General features: G+C 40.1%; 1 long non-coding RNA gene across 4 annotated transcripts in view; it reads right to left on the bottom strand.

Annotated features, from left to right (window-relative positions):
- Nucleotides 1–17,900, bottom strand: part of LOC108594056 (uncharacterized) — a 533,185-nt gene that overhangs the window by 478,492 nt on the left and 36,793 nt on the right. For 2 of the 4 annotated variants that reach the window (XR_013524691.1, XR_013524694.1), the window contains one exon: nt 15,006–15,132. This is a non-coding gene — a long non-coding RNA (uncharacterized LOC108594056). The remainder of the gene's footprint in view (nt 1–15,005; nt 15,133–17,900) is intronic. The other 2 variants (XR_013524692.1, XR_013524695.1) reach the window with 1 other exon arrangement.

The raw sequence follows: 17,900 nt of genomic DNA, 5'->3' as shown, positions 1-17,900 counted from the left end.
GTTTATAAAATAATATGTGGTATAGTTGAAAAAGGAATAAATCAACATTTTGGAAATCAAATATATAACTGTTGAAGTGAAAAACTCAATTCAGTTAGCTGGATCTGGTGATGCAGGCCTGTAATCCCAGCTACTCAGGAAGCTGAGGCACAAGAATCGCTTGAACCCAGGAGGTAGAGGTTGCAGTGAACCAAGATCGTGCCACTGCACTTCAGCCTGGGTGACAGAGTGAGACTCTGTCTCAAACATACATAACAAAAACCAAAAAATAAATTTAAATAAAAAGGAGATTAAAAACAGCAGGAAGGAGAATTAGAACTTGAAAATATGTCTAAAGAAATTATCTAGAATGCAACACAAATAGATTAGGTGATTAAAACTATTAAAGAAAGGTTAGGAGATACAGAGAATAGAAAGAAACAACCTATTTAATGTATGTCTAATATATTAGACATAATATTGGGAGAGGATAGAGAGATTGGATAAGAGGCAATATTGAAGTGATAATCGAAATTTTGCAGAGGCCAGGCGTGGTGGCTCACCACTATAATCACAGCACTTTGGGAAGCAGAGGTGGGCGAATCACCTGAGGTCAGAAGTTTGAGGCCAGCCTGCTCAACATGGTGAAACTCCATCTCTACTAAAAATTCAAAAATTACCCAGGGGTGGTGGCACATGCCTGTAGTCCCAGCTACTCAGGAAGCTGAGGCAGGAGAATCACTTGAACCTGGAAGGCAGAGGTTGCAGTGAGCCAAGATCGTGCCACTTAACTTCAGACTGGGCAACAGAGTAAGACTCTGTCTCAAAAAAGAAGAAGTAGTAAAGAAACGAAGAAATTTTTGTAAAAATGGTAAAACACAGTCACGTGCCACATAACATTTTGGTCAGCAGACTGCCTACGTAGGTGGCTCCACAAAACTGTAACACTGTATTTTTACTGGACCTTTTCTATGCTTAGATGTGTTTAGGTAGCCCAATGTTTACCACTGTGTTCCAGTTACCTATAGTATTCAGCAGAGTAAGATGCTGTACAGTCATGTAGCCCAGGAGCCACAGGCTACACCATATACCCTAGGTGTGCAGGAGGCTACACCATCCAGGTCTGTGTAAGGACACTATGATATGCACATTGTGTGATACGCACACAATGATGAAATTACCTAAACATGCATTTCTCAGAACATGTCCCAATTGTTAAGTGATACATGATGATATATATATATGGATATAGATATATCATCACGTATACAAACACACACATAAAAACATTCAGGTCCAAGCCCAGCATATATAAGCAAGATGAATGCAAAGAAATCCACAGCTAGACATAGTGCAATGAAACCACAGAACATCAAAGACAGAGAAGACCTAAAACTCGCAGGGGAAAAGGGCAGATAACCTCCCAAAACTCTACATTTAGATCACCTAAGTTTTCAGGCAAAGCAATAGAAGCCAAAAGACTCTGGAATATTTCCAAAATTCTAAAAGAAAACAGCCATCATTCTAGAACTGTGCTTCTGGCAAATGTATCTTTTAAGAATGAGTGTGAAGGCCGGGCACAGTGACTCACACGTGAAATCCCAGCACTTTGGGAGGCTGAGGCGAGTGGATCACAAGGTCAGGAGTTTGAGACCAGCCTGACCAACATGGTGAGACCCCGTCTCTACTAAAAGTACAAAAAAAATTAATGGAGCATGTTGGCACGTGCCTATAATCCCAGCTACTCAGGAGGCCGAGGCAGGAGAATCACTTGAATCCAGCAGGCAGATACCGCAGTGAGCCAAGATCACGCCACTGCATGCCAGCCTGGACGACAGCGAGACTCCGTCTCAAAAAAAAAAAAAAAAAAGAATGAGTGTGAAATGATTGATGACATTTCCATATAAACCAAACCTCAGATTTTTACCACCAATAGATCCCCACTAAAAGAATACTAAAAAAATAAAAATTGAAAAATAGCCCAGAAAAAAATCTCAAGTGCAAGAACAGTTAGCAAAAAAGCGTATAAACTGTAAGATAAATCTAAAACATGAGCTGTATAAAATATTAACAATCTGAATTTTGAGAATTTTTAAAGACAAGATTGAAACTATTGACAACATTGATATTTAAGTCATGAGGAAGTCATCGACATCAAAGTGTCGTAAAGTCCTTATATTACTTGGAAGGGGTAGTTAAGATATTTGTAGGCCTTCAACTTTACTTGATACAATAAAATTTCAAGGGAGAAATGACAGAAAATTTTCAGAATTTTAGAATTTTTAGAATCCTAGTATTTGAATTTGTTATTTAAAAATTCCGCCGGGCACGGTGGCTCAAGCCTGTAATCCCAGCACTTTGGGAGGCCGAGGCGGGTGGATCACGAGGTCAAGATACCGAGACCATCCTGGTCAACATGGTGAAACCCCGTCTCTACTAAAAATACAAAAAATTAGCTGGGCACGGTGGCGTGTGCCTGTAATCCCAGCTACTCAGGAGGCTGAGGCAGGAGAACTGCCTGAACCCAGGAGGCAGAGGTTGCGGTGAGCCGAGATCGCGCCATTGCACTCCAGCCTGGGTAACAAGAGTGAAACTCCGTCTCAAAAAAAAAAAATTCCAAAAAGTAAAGGGAAAAGCAGAGTTTGAAAAGAAAACAATTCAAAGGAAGGAAAGAAAAGAAGTATGAGGAAAAACTGAATAAATCTTAGAAACCATATAGTGTGAAAAAAACACGTCTTAAAATATTATTTAAGGCCAGGCATGGTGGCTCACGCCTGTAATCCCAGCACTTTGGGAGGTTGAGGCAGGTGGATCAAAATATCAGGAGTTCGAGACCAGCCTGACCAATAGGGTGAAACCCTGTCTCTACTAAAAATACAAAAATTAGCTGGGCGTGGTAGCACACCTGTAATCCCATCTACTCAGGAGGCTGAGGCAGGAGAATTGCTTGAACCTGAGAAGCATAAGTTGCAATGAGCCGAAATCATGCCACTGCACTCCAGCCTCAGCAACAGATCAAGAATCCATTTAAAAAAAAAAAAAAAAATTTAAGGTATGAGACCATCTTTATAAAGCTCAAAAGCAAGCAAAACTGATAAAGCTTTGTGGTTAAGCTAAGAAAGCAAAGAAAGGGGATGATAAACACAAAACAGGATTTCCACATGGGGATATGATGGGGGATGCAAGAGGTCATTTCCACTCAGATAGATCCAGTAGAAATGGCAATTGTAGTGACTCAGTTAGGCCATTAATGTCGTTTGGATACTTGATCCTCCAAATATCACGGTGCAATCTGATCCCCATGCTGGAGGTGGGAGCTACTGGGAGGTGTTTGGGACATGGAAGTTGATCACTCATGAATGACTTGGTACCATTCTCATAAAGTGAGTCCTTGGCCAAGCACGGTGGCTCACGCCTGTAATCCCAGCACTTTGGGACACCAAGGCAGGTGGATCACAAGGTCAAAAGATCGAAACCATCCTGGCCAACATGGTGAAACCCCATCTCTACTAAAAATGCAAAAATTAGCTGGGTGTTGTGGCACGCACCTGTAATTGCAGCTACTCGGGAGGCTGAGGCAGAAGAATCTCTTGAACCTAGGAGGCAGAAGCTGCAGTGAGTCGAGATCATGCCACTACACTCCAGCCTCATGACAGAGTGAGACTCAGTCTCAAAAAAAAAAAAAAGAGAAGCCCATTTTGGGCTGGGCATGGTGGCTCATGCCTATAATCCAAGCACTTTGGGAGGTGGAGGCAGGAGGATCACATGAGACCAGGAGTTCCAGACCAGCCTGGCCAACAAGTAGAATCCCTGTCTCTACTAAAAATACAAAAATTAGCCGGGCATGGTGGCAAGCACCTGGAGTCCCAGCTACTTGGAAGGCTGAGGCAGGAGAATCACTTGAACCCTGGAGGTGGAGGTTGCAGTGAGCCGAGATCGCACCACTGCCCTCCAGCCTGGACAACAAAGGGAGATCCTGTCTGAAAACACAACAAAAAATTGAGTTCTCATTCTTAGTTCCCAGAAGTCATTATTGAAAAGAGCCTGGCACCTCCTCCTCTCTCACCATGTGATCTGCACATGGCAGCTCCATTTCCCTTCTGCCATAAGTGGAAACAGCTTGAGGCCCCACTCAAGCAGATGCTGATGTCAGGCTTCTAGGACAACCTGCAGAACCATACACCAAATAAACCTGTTTTTTTTTAATAAAGTGCCCAGCCTCAGGTAATCCTTTATAGCAACACAAATGGACTAAGACAGCAATAATTTTATGGGTCTTCATTTTGTTGGCATGCTTGAAAAGTTACATGCCATATATATGCTTTGTGTGTTTCAAATATTGCATTAAAACATTTAAAAACAGGCTGGGCATGGTGTCACATCTGCAATCCCAGCACTATGGGAGCCGAGGCGAGTGTATCACCTGAGGTCAGGAGTTCAAGACCAGGCTGGCCAACATGGTGAAACGCCACTTCTACTAAAAATAAAAAAAAAAATTAGCCAGGTGTGATGGTGGGCACCTGTAATCCCAGCTCGGGAGGCTGAGGCAGGAGAATTGCTTGAACCCGGGTGGAAGAGATTGCAGTGAGCTGAGATCACACCAGTGCACTCCAGCCTGGGCAACAGAGCAAGACTCTGCCTCAGAAAAAATTAAAAACCAAATTGAATGTGTCAAACAATAGGAGGATAAGTTTCTTGGGGACAAGAGCAACACCAGAGCTTTTCTGTATCCCATCTGTTGTACACCCAGTGGGCCCTCAACAAATATCTGCTTACATCACAGCCAGGGAATTTGTTTACTTTAGTGCATTACAAAAGAATGGGAAAAGCCAAGGCTTCTCAAAAGCAAACGTCAGTGCAGCAGACAGAGGACAAAATTACATGGTAACCCAGTATATAATACAGTATAATGGGCATGATACAGGTGATAATAACAGAAAAACAAATCTGTTTTTCAGCCATGAATTACACTGTCTCTGGGGCTTTGGGCAAGAAGCATGCCTGTAGTTACCCTGGGCTGCAAGTTGTTAAATCATGATGGATGATCCCATAAGGAACCAAACGAGATCGGTGGAACTCATTCATTTGCCAGGTGCCCTGGGAATTCTTTCATTTCCCCCAAGACCTGACTGCCTCCTCCTATTACTGGGACAACAGTTGGGCTATGAAACAGACTAACCACAAAGTGGGAGAGAGAGCCAGAAACACAAAGCCAGCATCCCAGGTCTAACCACAAAGATTATAAAATAAGCATCTCTCGTATCCAGTCCAAAGCAACAACAAGGTAGCTGGGAGGAGGGTGGTAGGACACACGCAAGAATTAAAACCTAGATCTGTGGGTGGTGGCTCATGCCTGTAATGCTAGCACTTTGGGAGGTTTAGGCGGGTGGATCATGAGGTCAGGAGCTCAAGACCAGCCTAACCAACATGGTGAAACCCTGTCTCAACTAAAAATACAAAAATTAGCCAGGCGTGGTGGCATGTATCTGTAATCGAGGCAGGAGAGGTGCTTGAACCTGGGAGGAGGAGACTGCAGTGAGCCGAGATCATGCCACTCCATTCCAGCCTGGGTGACAGAGCAAGACTCTATCTCAAAACAAAAAAAAGAAAGAAAGAAAAAACAAACAAACCAACAAAAAAAAAACCTACTGCAACTGCTGGTGTTGTGCCTGGGAATTGATTGGTTTGCCAACATACAGCTCAGTTTTTGCATTAGGAAAATGGGAATCGTAATGTCTAATATAAGGCTTATTTGGAAAACATCTCCTTGCACCATATCTAGCACACAGTGGGTCCTCTCAAAATATCTCCTTCTCTCAGTAAGTTCTCTACACAGCTTCACCTCTGACCTTCAACTTTTAAATAAAGAAGAGATTACAATCCCACGTGACTGAGGAGAAAAATGCTATCTAAAACTGCAGCTGCTTCTGTCCCTAAGGGAGAGACATTATTTCTCTCCAGACTAAATACACTTTCTTTAGCAAAATACTTTGATAGGCAGCTTTGGTTATGAAATGTGAGGCCCCCCAGGGCACAGTTTAGAAGAAGACAGTGAAACAAAGAAGTAGTGAAATAGCTCTGCATTGTGATGCCAGGGTTTGGCAGTATGCTAGGAAGCAGGGTGACAAGAGGAAGCACATTGCAACAGCAATCCCTGTTGCTGTTCTTCACCTAACAACCCATCCTCCCCTCCTCCCCTCCTTTATTGCTCTCATTAGAAATTATCTTCAACCTGGGGAAAACAATTCAGAAAAAGAAAAATAAAGAAATTATCAGCATCTTACTATAAAATCTACTTATTTGTTTACTGCACGTCTCTTTCCTCAAGAAAGTCAGCTCCCTAAGGGCAGCATTTATATCTATTTCATTCATTGCTGTTGCTCCAGAGCCCATAAGAGTGATTGGAAAGTAAGAGGTATTCACTATGTTTTTCTTCAACAAATGACTAAGAGGGGACTCAATGCAAAACTGCTACTGCTGAACTGCAGCACAAGGAGAATACAAAACTATTGTCTTAACTCTGAGTTTAGGGGATGTTTGTTATGTGGCATTACTGTAGCAACAACTAACTGATACAGATAGCAATATTGGTTGTATTCAATCCAATACTGAATCACATCAAAGTTGGATGACTCACTGAGGTTTGGGGCTCAGAACCTCTTGAATTTAATTCTGCCCCATTATATATGAGCCTTTCCTCCTCTGTAGGAAATAAATCCTCCTTCTGGAGAAAAAAAATGATCCTCACAGGTCACTGTGAGAAATAAAACACCACTTTTTTCATAATAAGCACTCAATAAATATCAGCATTATCATCTATCTACTTAAACAATTCTGATGTTTAATGGGTTCACTCATTCTCCAGGTGAAGTCGGTCTTGCTTAAAAAATGAACATAAGATTTTTATCCTGTATAGTACTGAAGTTAAAGGTATGTAATGTGAAATAATATTTTTGGATTAATTAAAAAAGTCAAATTAATTATAACACTTAAAGCTTATGAAGCAAAATGGTTATCTGTATTCATTAAAAATAGGTATAGCTTCCCTTTGTCTTTTTTTTGAGATGTTATTGGACCATATTTTATTAAGAACCATAAAATAACTTTAGATGTTTTGTTCCATGTCTACCTTTTAGAACTTATGTTAAGGAAATCATTGTAAATATATATATATATATTTTTTTTTTTTTTTTTTTTTTTGAGACGGCATTTCGCTCTTGTTACCCAGGCTGGAGTGCACTGGCGCAATCTCGGCTCACCGCAACCTCCGCCTCCTGGGTTCAGGCAATTCTCCTGCCTCAGCCTCCTGAGTAGCTGGGATTACAGGCACGCGCCACCATGCCCAGCTAATTTTTTGTATTTTTAGTAGAGATGGGGTTTCACCATGTTGACCAGGATGATCTCGATTTGTTGACCTCGTGATCCACCCGCCTCGGCCTCCCAAACTGCTGGGATTACAGGCTTGAGCCACCGCGCCCGGCCTGTAAATATTTTTTTAAAAAAACTTTGTGAATGTACATCTTTGTTGTAGCATATTTGGTTGCATATTATTTTGAATTCAAAGGTAGAAAGTCACCAGAAAATGCCATTTTCATGCAAATAACCAAAACAAATTAGATGAGCTACAAAGTTTAAAAAGAAAAAACAAAAAACCTTCAGTGAACTAAGGACACAGAAAAATCCAAATTAACTAAATTCCAGAAAGTGAGGGTTATTTTAGTAGAGAAGAGAGATTGAAAACATGCTCTTTTGGATGTAAATGTTTTTTACTTTAGTCTCTGCTGTTCTTTTATAAAAATTTTCAGTATACAATCAAACATTAAAAGGCATATTAACATTTTTAAAGAACAACAAAAAAGTGGCCTATCGTTAAGAATAGAAACGATGAAAAAAAAATCCAGAAAGGACTCAGATGTTGGAATTATTAGACAAAGAATTTAAAATAACTCTAATAAAAATGCTAAAAATCTAATGGAAAACGTAGAAAACGCATGAAGAAATGGAAAATTTCCCAAAGACATGTTCATCTGGAAACATTAGAAGAAAATCAAGTTGCATAGGTAGCAATGAGAAATACAATATTAGAAATCAATAACATCAGATGCACTTAACAGCACACTGGGAAAAACAAAACAGATGAAAGTATCAGGAACTAAAGGCAGATTAATAGAAAGTTTCCAAACTGAAACACAAAAAGAAAAAATTGTGGAAAAAATGAAAACAGAATATTCCAGATCTGTAGCACAGTATAAATGAATCTAACTTGATATCGGGTGATGCAATAGAAGTTCTAGAAGAAGAGAAAAACCGGAGAGATAATGTTTCCTGTAATCATAACCATCTGAAAACATTCCAAAATGGATAGAAGACACAAAATTGCAGACCCAAGAAGCTCGGTGAACCCTAAGCAAGCAAGATAAATATAAATGAGACTGTACCTAGACATATAACAACCAAAATTCATATAAAATAATAAATAGCAAATCTAAAAAGCAATAGGAACAAAATGATACATTAAATACACGAGAAAAAAATTTTGGATGGCTAACTTTTTATCAGAATCTAAAATAAAGGAGCCAGAAAACAATTAAATGACATCCTTAAGTACTAAAAGAAAAAAGAAATGGAAGCAGAGAATTCTACGTCTAGCAAAAAATATCCTTCAAAATGAAGATGAAATAAAGGTATCATCAGGGAGACAAAAGCTGAGATACTTGTTACAAGCAACAACTGCAGAAAACTCATTCTTTTCAAGTTCTCATGGAACATTCAGCAAATATATTCTGGAACATATAAAAGTATTAATGAATATCAAAGAATGAAATCATACAGAGTAACACGATAGAATAAAATCATTCACAATAAGACATTTAGCAAATCCCCCAAGTACTGGGAAATAAAACCACACTTTTCTAAATAATCCATAGATCAAAAAAGAAATCATAAAGGAAATTAGACAATATTTTGAACTGAATAATAATGAAAATACATCAAAATTTGTGGAATAAAGCTAACGCAGTGCTTATAAGAACATTTATGACTTTAAATACTTATGCTGGAGACGAAAGGTCTATCTAACCTTTCATCTTAAGAAGCTAGAAAAAGAAGAATAAGCTAAATTTAAAGTAAGTAAAAGAAATACTAATAGGTCGGGCACGGTGGCTTAAGCCTGTAATCCCAGCACTTTGGGAGGCCGAGGCGGGTGGATCACGAGGTCGAGAGATCGAGACCATCCCCGTCAACATGGTGAAACCCCGTCTCTACTAAAAATACAAAAATTAGCTGGGCATGGTGGCGCGTGCCTGTAATCCCAGCTACTCAGGAGGCTGAGGCAGGAGAATTGCCTGAACCCAGGAGGCGGAGGTTGCGGTGAGCCGAGATCGCGCCATTGCACACCAGCCTGGGTAACAAGAGCAAAACTCCGTCTCAAAAAAAAGCAATACTAATAATAAAATGGTAATACAATGTCTTAACAACAATGGTCCAAAGAAAGAGGGAAACCACCAATTACCCACATAAAGAATAAAAATGAAACATCACTACATAGTCTAAAAATCTTGAGGTAACAAATATTAAACTATTATTTTAATAATCAACAGCTTATATTAATCCAAATAACAAATTACTAACAAATGAAGACACAGAAAATAAATAACCCCATATCTGTGAAAGAAATTAAATTTGTAAACTTTCCTACAAAGAAAATTTTAGGCATATATGGTTTATTAGTGAATTATACAAAACATTTAAGGGAAAAATAATATTGATATTGCACAAATTCAGCACAGAGGAAGAGGTATCACTTCCCAATTGAATCTACAAGGCCAGTGTGACCCTGACCCCAAAATGTAACCAAGATATTACAAGTAAAAAATAACAAAATATTTGCAAACAGAATCCAGCAGTGTGTGTGTGTGTGTGTGTGTGTGTGTGTAAAGGATAATATATCAAGACCAAGCAAGGTTTATTCCAAGAAAGCAAGGTTGGTTTAATGAAAATCAATCAATGTAATTCATCATACTAATAGAATAAAAGAGGAAGAACCATTTCATCACCTCAAAATACATAGAAAAAAACATTTGCCAAAAATCATCAGTTCTTTATGACAAAAACACTCCATGAAACTAGGAATAGATGGGAATATCTCCAATATTATAAGGTTCGTCTATTAAAAACCTACAGCCAATATCATAATAATAAACTATTAAACCTTTTTCTCCTAAAGTCAGGAACAAGAAAAGGATGCCCACTCTCATGTGCTGTGTTCAGTATTTACTGAAGTTTTTAGCCAGAACATAAGGCAAATACAAGAAAGAAAAGGCATGGACTTGGGAAAGAAGTGAACTGTCTTTATTTGCAAAAATACAAGTTGCCTAAAACCTGGAAGCAAAGCTAATATCCAAAAATAATAGATCCTTTGAGTAAATTTCAGGGAACTCAGTAAACAGACTATTCTGTGGCCCTTTAGAATGAGATTCTATTAACAGTGCTAATAAAATGAGAAAGTGTTTGCTAAAACCAGCTGTAAAAGGCATTTTAGAGGAATGCTGGGGAAATATGGACTGGTTATTAGACAATTTTAAAGAATGATTTTTCGCTTTGTTAGAAGTGACGGTGCAATGTGGTTATGTGAAATTTTGTATTTTAAAAAACACATTCTTAATCATTTAGAGCAAAGTTTTTCAACCTTGGCACTACTGGCATCTAGAACCAGATAACTGTTTGTTGTGGAAGGGGCTGTCCTGTGCACGCCGTATGTTCAGTAACATCCCTGGTCTCTACCGGGGATACAGGCATGCTTCATTTTGTGACAAGCTGAATTGTCTCCAGATATTTTCAAAAATCCTCTTGTGGAGGTCGACAGTAAAATTCACCTTGAGTTGAGAGCCTCTGATTTAGGGTTTAACAGCATGATGCCTGTACTTTTGAACCACTTCAGAAAAAAAAATGCACAAAGAAAATTTAACAAACATTAGTGTTAATTCTAAGTGATAAATACATGGGTGTTTATTATGCTATCTTCTTTTATTCTACCTTTTCCTTATATACTTTATTTACATACTATATATATATATATATACATACATGCTTCTTTTTTGAGATTGAGTCTTGCTCTGTTGCCCAGGCTGAAGTGCAATACCATGATCTTGGCTCACTGCAACCTCCGCCTCCCAGGTTCAAGCAATTCTCCTGCCTCAGTCTCCTGGGTAGATGGGATTACAGACACATGCCACCAAAACCAGCTAATTTTTGTATCTTCCATAGAGACAGAGTTTCACCATGTTGGCCAGGCTGGTCTCAAACTCCTGACCTCAAGTGATCTGTCTGCCTTGGCCTCCCAAAGTGCTGGGATTAAAGGCGTAAGCCACCACCCCCCACTGACATATTTGTTATTTATATTCTTATTTATATACTTTTTATTTTATCTAGTTTATTATACTATCTAGTTTTCTGTTTTAAAGTTTCATAATAGAAGTCAAAATAATTATAATACGCTGTAAATGGAAAATGCAACACAACTGTATTGCACTAGGATTAAATGCAAAGTCACATATATAAAAACTAGTCAAAGGAGTATGTTCAAGAGGACTAAGACTTCTCAGCAGTGTGCCCCAGCCACTCCAGTGACAGTGGGGGTCAACATAGGTTGGCTGTGGGCCTCCTAGGAGGCACGGCTGCCACAGCCACCTGAGTTCACTATAATGATTAAGCCCCTCCTCCCCTCTGTGTGCTTTACCAGCTGTATGATGAACCCTGGTATAAAGTACAATCAAGAAAGAATCAAAGAGAATGTAAACAACAGTCCTTTCCCAAGAAGAGCTCTGATGATTCATTCTTCCACAGCCAGATCTCTTGTTGGAAGGAAAAAAGATTGGCCAAAGGCATACCCAAGAGGAAGCATCAGAATGACCAGTTGACAGCTAGGACTTCCCACTCTAGAGCTGTCATTGTCCCAGAATATAGAGACAGTTAAAATCTTGAAGGAGTCACCCAAGAAGCATTTGATTTTAGGATTAAAGGAAATTCATCCCTTCAATATTGGAGAGTAGCAGCAGAAGAACAAAGGAAGACCCTCTGTGAAACACTTAAGGAAAATGAGAAGCTTCACAGAGAAATTGAACAAAGAACAATGAAGCTGCCTGCCTGGAACAGGAGACTAATGAATTGGCAGAAGCAGGGGAACATGTACAGTCTATGACAGAGGCAACCCAAAGATTGAATGATGAACCTCTGGATAACTCTGAAGCACCAGATAGTCAGGAATTTGATTCTGAAGAGGAAACTGGTGGGGATTCTTAAGTGGAATACCCAAAAATTGCCACATGACCTTAGAATTCTATCTTCCTCTACAAATGCAAAACGTTGCACATAAAATTTATGACTCACAATTGTTGAGATACAGAACCAACCTAAGTTCTCATCGACCAACGAGTGGATGAAGAAAATGTGTACACCGTGGACTCCTACTCAGCCATTAAAAATAATGATAATCATAACGTCTTTGCAGCAGCTTGCATGGAGGCGGAAGCCATTATTCTAAGTGAGGTAACTCAGGAATGAAAAACCAAATACTGTATGTTCTTGCTTCTAAGTGGGAGCTAAGTCACAGGTACATAAAAGCATACAGAGTGATATAATGGACACTGGAGACTCAGAAGGGGAGAGGATGACAAGGGAAGAAAGGATGAAAACCCTACATACTGGGTACAGTGTACACTGCTCAGATGACAGGTGCACTAAAGTCTTAGACTTTACCATTATATAACTTATACTTCATCCATGTAACCAAAAACCATGTGTACCCCAAAAGCAATTGTAATATAGGTATATGTAAATACACACACACACACGCACATATATAAGTCTTGCATGTGAAACGTATTAATATTTGACTCTTGAGAAATACCCCATCCAATGGGTTCACCTTGCCCACTGCCTAGACAGAGCCGATTTACACACACACACACACACACACACACACACACATAAGTCTTGCATGTGAAACGTATTAATATTTGACTCTTGAGAAATACCCCATCCAACGGGTTCACCTTGCCCACTGCCTAGACAGAGCCGATTTACACACAGACACACACACACACACACACACACACACACACACACATAAGTCTTGCATGTGAAACGTATTAATATTTGACTCTTGAGAAATACCCCATCCAACGGGTTCACCTTGCCCACTGCCTAGACAGAGCCGATTTAAACACACACACACACACACACACACACACACACACATATAAGTCTTGCATGTGAAACGTATTAATATTTGACTCTTGAGAAATACTCCATCCAACGGGTTCACCTTGCCCACTGCCTAGACAGAGCCGATTTACACACACACACACACACACACACACACACACACACATATAAGTCTTGCATGTGAAACATATTAATATTTGACTCTTGAGAAATACTCCATCCAACGGGTTCACCTTGCCCACTGCCTAGACAGAGCCGATTTACACACACAGACACACACACACACACACACACATATAAGTCTTGCATGTGAAACATATTAATATTTGACTCTTGAGAAATACCCCATCCAACGGGTTCACCTTGCCCACTGCCTAGACAGAGCCGATTTAGCAAAACGGGGAATGCAGGGGAAAGAGTAATTTACACAGAGTCACTTATGCGGGAGATCCGAGTTTTATTATTACTCAAATCAGCCTCCCCGGAGCATTTGGAGATCAGAGTTTTTAAAGATAATCTAGCAGGTAGGGGCTCAGGAAGTGGGGAGTGCTGATGGGTCAGGTTGGAGATGGAATCATAGTGGGTTGAAGTGAGTTTTTCTTGCTGTCTTCTGTTCCTGGGTGGGATGGTAGAACCGGGTGAGCCAGATTACTGGTCTGGATGGCGTCAGCTGATCCACTAAGTGCAGGGTCTGCAAAATATCTCAAGCTGATCTTATGTTTTCCAATAGTGATGTTATCCCCAGCAGCAATTTGGGGAGGTTCAGACTCTTGGAGTCAGAGGCTGCATGATCTCTAAACCGTAAAAGGCCGACTGATCACCAGGTAAGAAGGGGGTCTTTTCAGGAAAGGGCTATTATCAATTTTGTTTCAGAGTCAAACTGTAAAGTAAATTCGTTCCCAAGGTTATTTCAACCTATGCGCAGGAATGAGTAAGGATAGCTTAAAGGTTAGAAGCAAGATGGAGTTGGTTAGGTCTGATCTCTTTCTCTGTCATAATTTCCTCAGTTATAATTCCTGCAAAGGCAGTTTTCAGTTTACCTCCAGTATAGTTCTTTGTAGCCAAACACATAACTACATAATGTAACCTCTGAGATCAAAATTCTTTGTTTGGATCCTGGGACCTTATTGCATTAAAATACAAACACTGTAAGTTTTTAATGTATGATGTTTTATGTGAATAGCATTTTCTCAATTGTCAGGCAAGACTTGTGTAAATGACTAAAGAAATTTCAACCTCCTACTGAAAAAATAGATATATTCAAGGGGTTGTGGATGAGTTAGAGTATAATTCATGGTTAATTTCACTTCCCGGATTTTAAAATAATCTGTAGCTATATGCTTTTATATTGAAAAATTGACAAAATCTAAGAAAGTCAAAATGCAATATTATTAATCATTTATATCCTAATATTAGAAGAGAATTAGCAGAAAACACAGCAGGGACGGGAGACTCGCAGCCTGGAGTCCGTCTTCCACTCACTGCAAAGAAAGCATCTAGAGGCGGAATAGCGTTGAATGGGCATACATCTGCATAATGACTTTTCCTTTGTTCTTTTCTTGCTGGCTAATTGAGTAACTTGTACAACAAATATGCCTTCAGACTTCACACCAGATTAGAGCCCTTTGTAAATAAAATTATAGTTGGGAATATGCTTCCCCTAGCCAGTAAATAAACGCAGGAAATTTGAGGTTTGGCGTTGCATCACAAGATGGCTACGTAAATTTCAAACGCTTCCGTAGTTATAAATAAATGCTAAAGATTATCAAATTCCAAAGACTCCCAAGAGGAAAACAGCTCACCTCACTCTTTCAATCAGAGCCCCTCTCCAATCAAAACATCCCACCTGAAAAGCAGTCTTCTCTCCTACCCCATCATGGACACATGGATGTAACTGACATCATGCTTGTCTGGAATACTGCCTGGTGCCTATAACAAGAACAATAAAATCTCTTAGCATTCTGCAGCAAACAGTCTCTTATTTATCCACCTCTGCTTTGAACATGAGTCCCTCCTATGGGCCCAGGTATTTTTCTAATTATTGGCATTACCATAGTGAACCAATAAAAAATGTCTGTCCTCAGAGAGCTTAGTTCTTTTGTTTTTTATTGAGGCGGAGTTTCGCTCTTGTTACCCAGGCTGGAGTGCAATGGCGCGATCTTGGCTCACCGCAACCTCCGCCTCCTGGGTTCAGGCAATGCTCCTGCCTCAGCCTCCTGAGTAGCTGGGATTACAGGCACTCACCACCATGCCCAGCTAATTTTTTGTATTTTTAGTAGAGACGGAGTTTCACCATGTTGACCAGGATGATCTCGATGTCTTGACCTCATGATCCATCCGCCTCGGCCTCCCAAAGTGCTGGGATTACAGACTTGAGTCACCGCACCCGGCCGAGATCTTAGTTTTTAATGGGTTCTTCCAAAATCCTAGGAGTGGTGACCACGAGCAGAGGATAGATCCTGGGTAACCTGAGTTAGTTTATGCAGTGCCTGTGTTCATAATATGGGGATAAAAATCTTCATCTGCTTTCAGACTCATCACACGTCGTAGGCATAAGGTTGTCTTGGATCATTTTAGGAAGCACTGAGCTAAAAGGAAAACAAGTGCCCTTGAACCTTTCTGAACACAATGGTATCAGCCTAAGAGATGGGGAAGCTGAACTGGGTCACACTGAGATGAGAAGGGGGCTGACCGCCACGGTGGGGCATGACTGCTCTACCCACAATGTCCTTGTCTCAGAATAAGTCAACCTCTTACACTCTAAGACACAGATCAAAGGAACAGGATGGGCTGGGCACAGTGGCTCATGCCTGTAATCTCAGCACTTTTGGAGGCTGAGGCGGGTGAATCACCCGAGGTCAGGAGTTCGAGACCAGCCTGGCCAACATGGTGAAACCCTGTCTCTACTAAAACTACAAAAAAATTAGCCAACTGTGGTGGCAAGTACCTGTACTCCCAGCTACTCAGGAGGCTGCGGCAGGAGAACTGCTTGAACCAGGGAGGCAGAGGATGCAGTGAGCTGAGATCACACACTCCAGCCTGGGCAACAAGAGCAAAACTCTACCTCAGAAAAAGAGAAAAGAAAGAAAAAAGAGCAGGATGTGGGATCAGAGGAGCCCTCCAAGACAAGCAGCTTCAGTTCAAATATAAGCTCTATTGTTTGCTCATAGTGTTTCCCTGGACAAAGTACTTGACTTCCCTGCCTCAGTTTCCCCATCTGTAAAGTGAGGTGAGCAAGAATTCTTCAGACTTGTTATGAGAGGTAAGTGAAATGTTTCACAGGATGCAGTAAGCACAGTGACTGTCACATAGTAAACACTCAATAAAAGTTAGCTATTTCCTATAATACAGTACATCTAATATAATAATAATGCAAGCTGGTTATCACACCTGTAATCCTAGCACTTTGGGAGGCTGAGGCGGATGGATCACCTGAGGTCAGGAGTTTCAGACCAGCCTGGCCAATGTGGTGCAACCACATCTCTAAAAATACAAAAATTAGCCAGGCGTGGTAGCAGGCACCTGTAAACCCAGCTACTCAGGAGGCTGAGGTTACAATGAGCCGAGATGGCACCACTGCACTCCAGCCTGGGCAACAAGAGGGCAATTCCATCTCAAATAAATAAATAAATAAGTTAGTTAGCTAGTTATGAGTCACTATAGATTTAGTTACTCACCCAAAGACCCCAGTAATATTCTGAATGCACACAATATGCCAGGCATCATGCTAACTGCTGTTTATATGTTCTTCTTTGCTTCTTCCAGCAGGCTTTGTGGAAGTTATTGCGTTTATTTTACAGGTGAGGACATTGAGCTCAGAGATGTGAAGCAACCTGCCCAAGGCCACACAGCCAGGAGGAGCAGAATCAAGATCCAAACCCAGGCACAACTTACTTGAAATTCCAAGTTCTCTTCCCAACACACCCCTGTCTTATTTCTGTCTTCCCAGTGACACCAATATTTCCAAGCTTTCACCTCACCACATTCTTTAAGCAATACATTATTCAGATTTTTTTTTAATCTGGCAACCTGAGGCATGTCTCTCTTAACTGCTGGCAGCCTAAGCTCACTGCTAAAGCACCATCCCTATGTGTCCCCAAACCTTTGAACACTATCAGAATTAGAAATGCATTCACCCTTTAACTCAGCAAGTCTACTTTTGGAAATTTATCCTAGAGATAGACACACACCTGTGCACAGTAACGTACATGCACTGTTATTCATTGCATTGTGGTCATAGCAAAAGATTGGAACTATCCCAACTGTTCACCAAGAGAGAAATAATTAAATCAATCATGATATAACCATTAGAACAGAAAAACATACAATTATAAATAACAATGAGAGAACTCAGTATACCCTGATATAGAAAGATAAGCAGGAAATACTGTACGTTTTAAAAGGCAGGACACAGAACCGTCTGTGTAATGAAAAAAGGAAGCGTGCATACATTTGTATTTGCTTGTATGTACCTGAAATTCTGCAAAGATAAAGAAGAAACAAGTAACAATAGCTGCCTGTGAAAAGGAAATATTCTAGGCAGTAGGGAGAATTTTCACCGACTATTCTAGCATACTCTTGTTTTCAAATTTTTCAATCACATGAATGAATGGCTTACTCAAAGAATGAAATAATTTTAAAAATACATTTTCGGAGTATAGTATTAAGAATCAGAAATTTGAGGCCAAATTTGCAGC

The sequence above is a fragment of the Callithrix jacchus genome, chromosome 12, assembly GCF_049354715.1.
Source record: "Callithrix jacchus isolate 240 chromosome 12, calJac240_pri, whole genome shotgun sequence".
Taxonomy (NCBI): Eukaryota; Metazoa; Chordata; class Mammalia; order Primates; family Cebidae; genus Callithrix; species Callithrix jacchus.
This window is presented reverse-complemented; position numbering and strand designations above follow the sequence as displayed.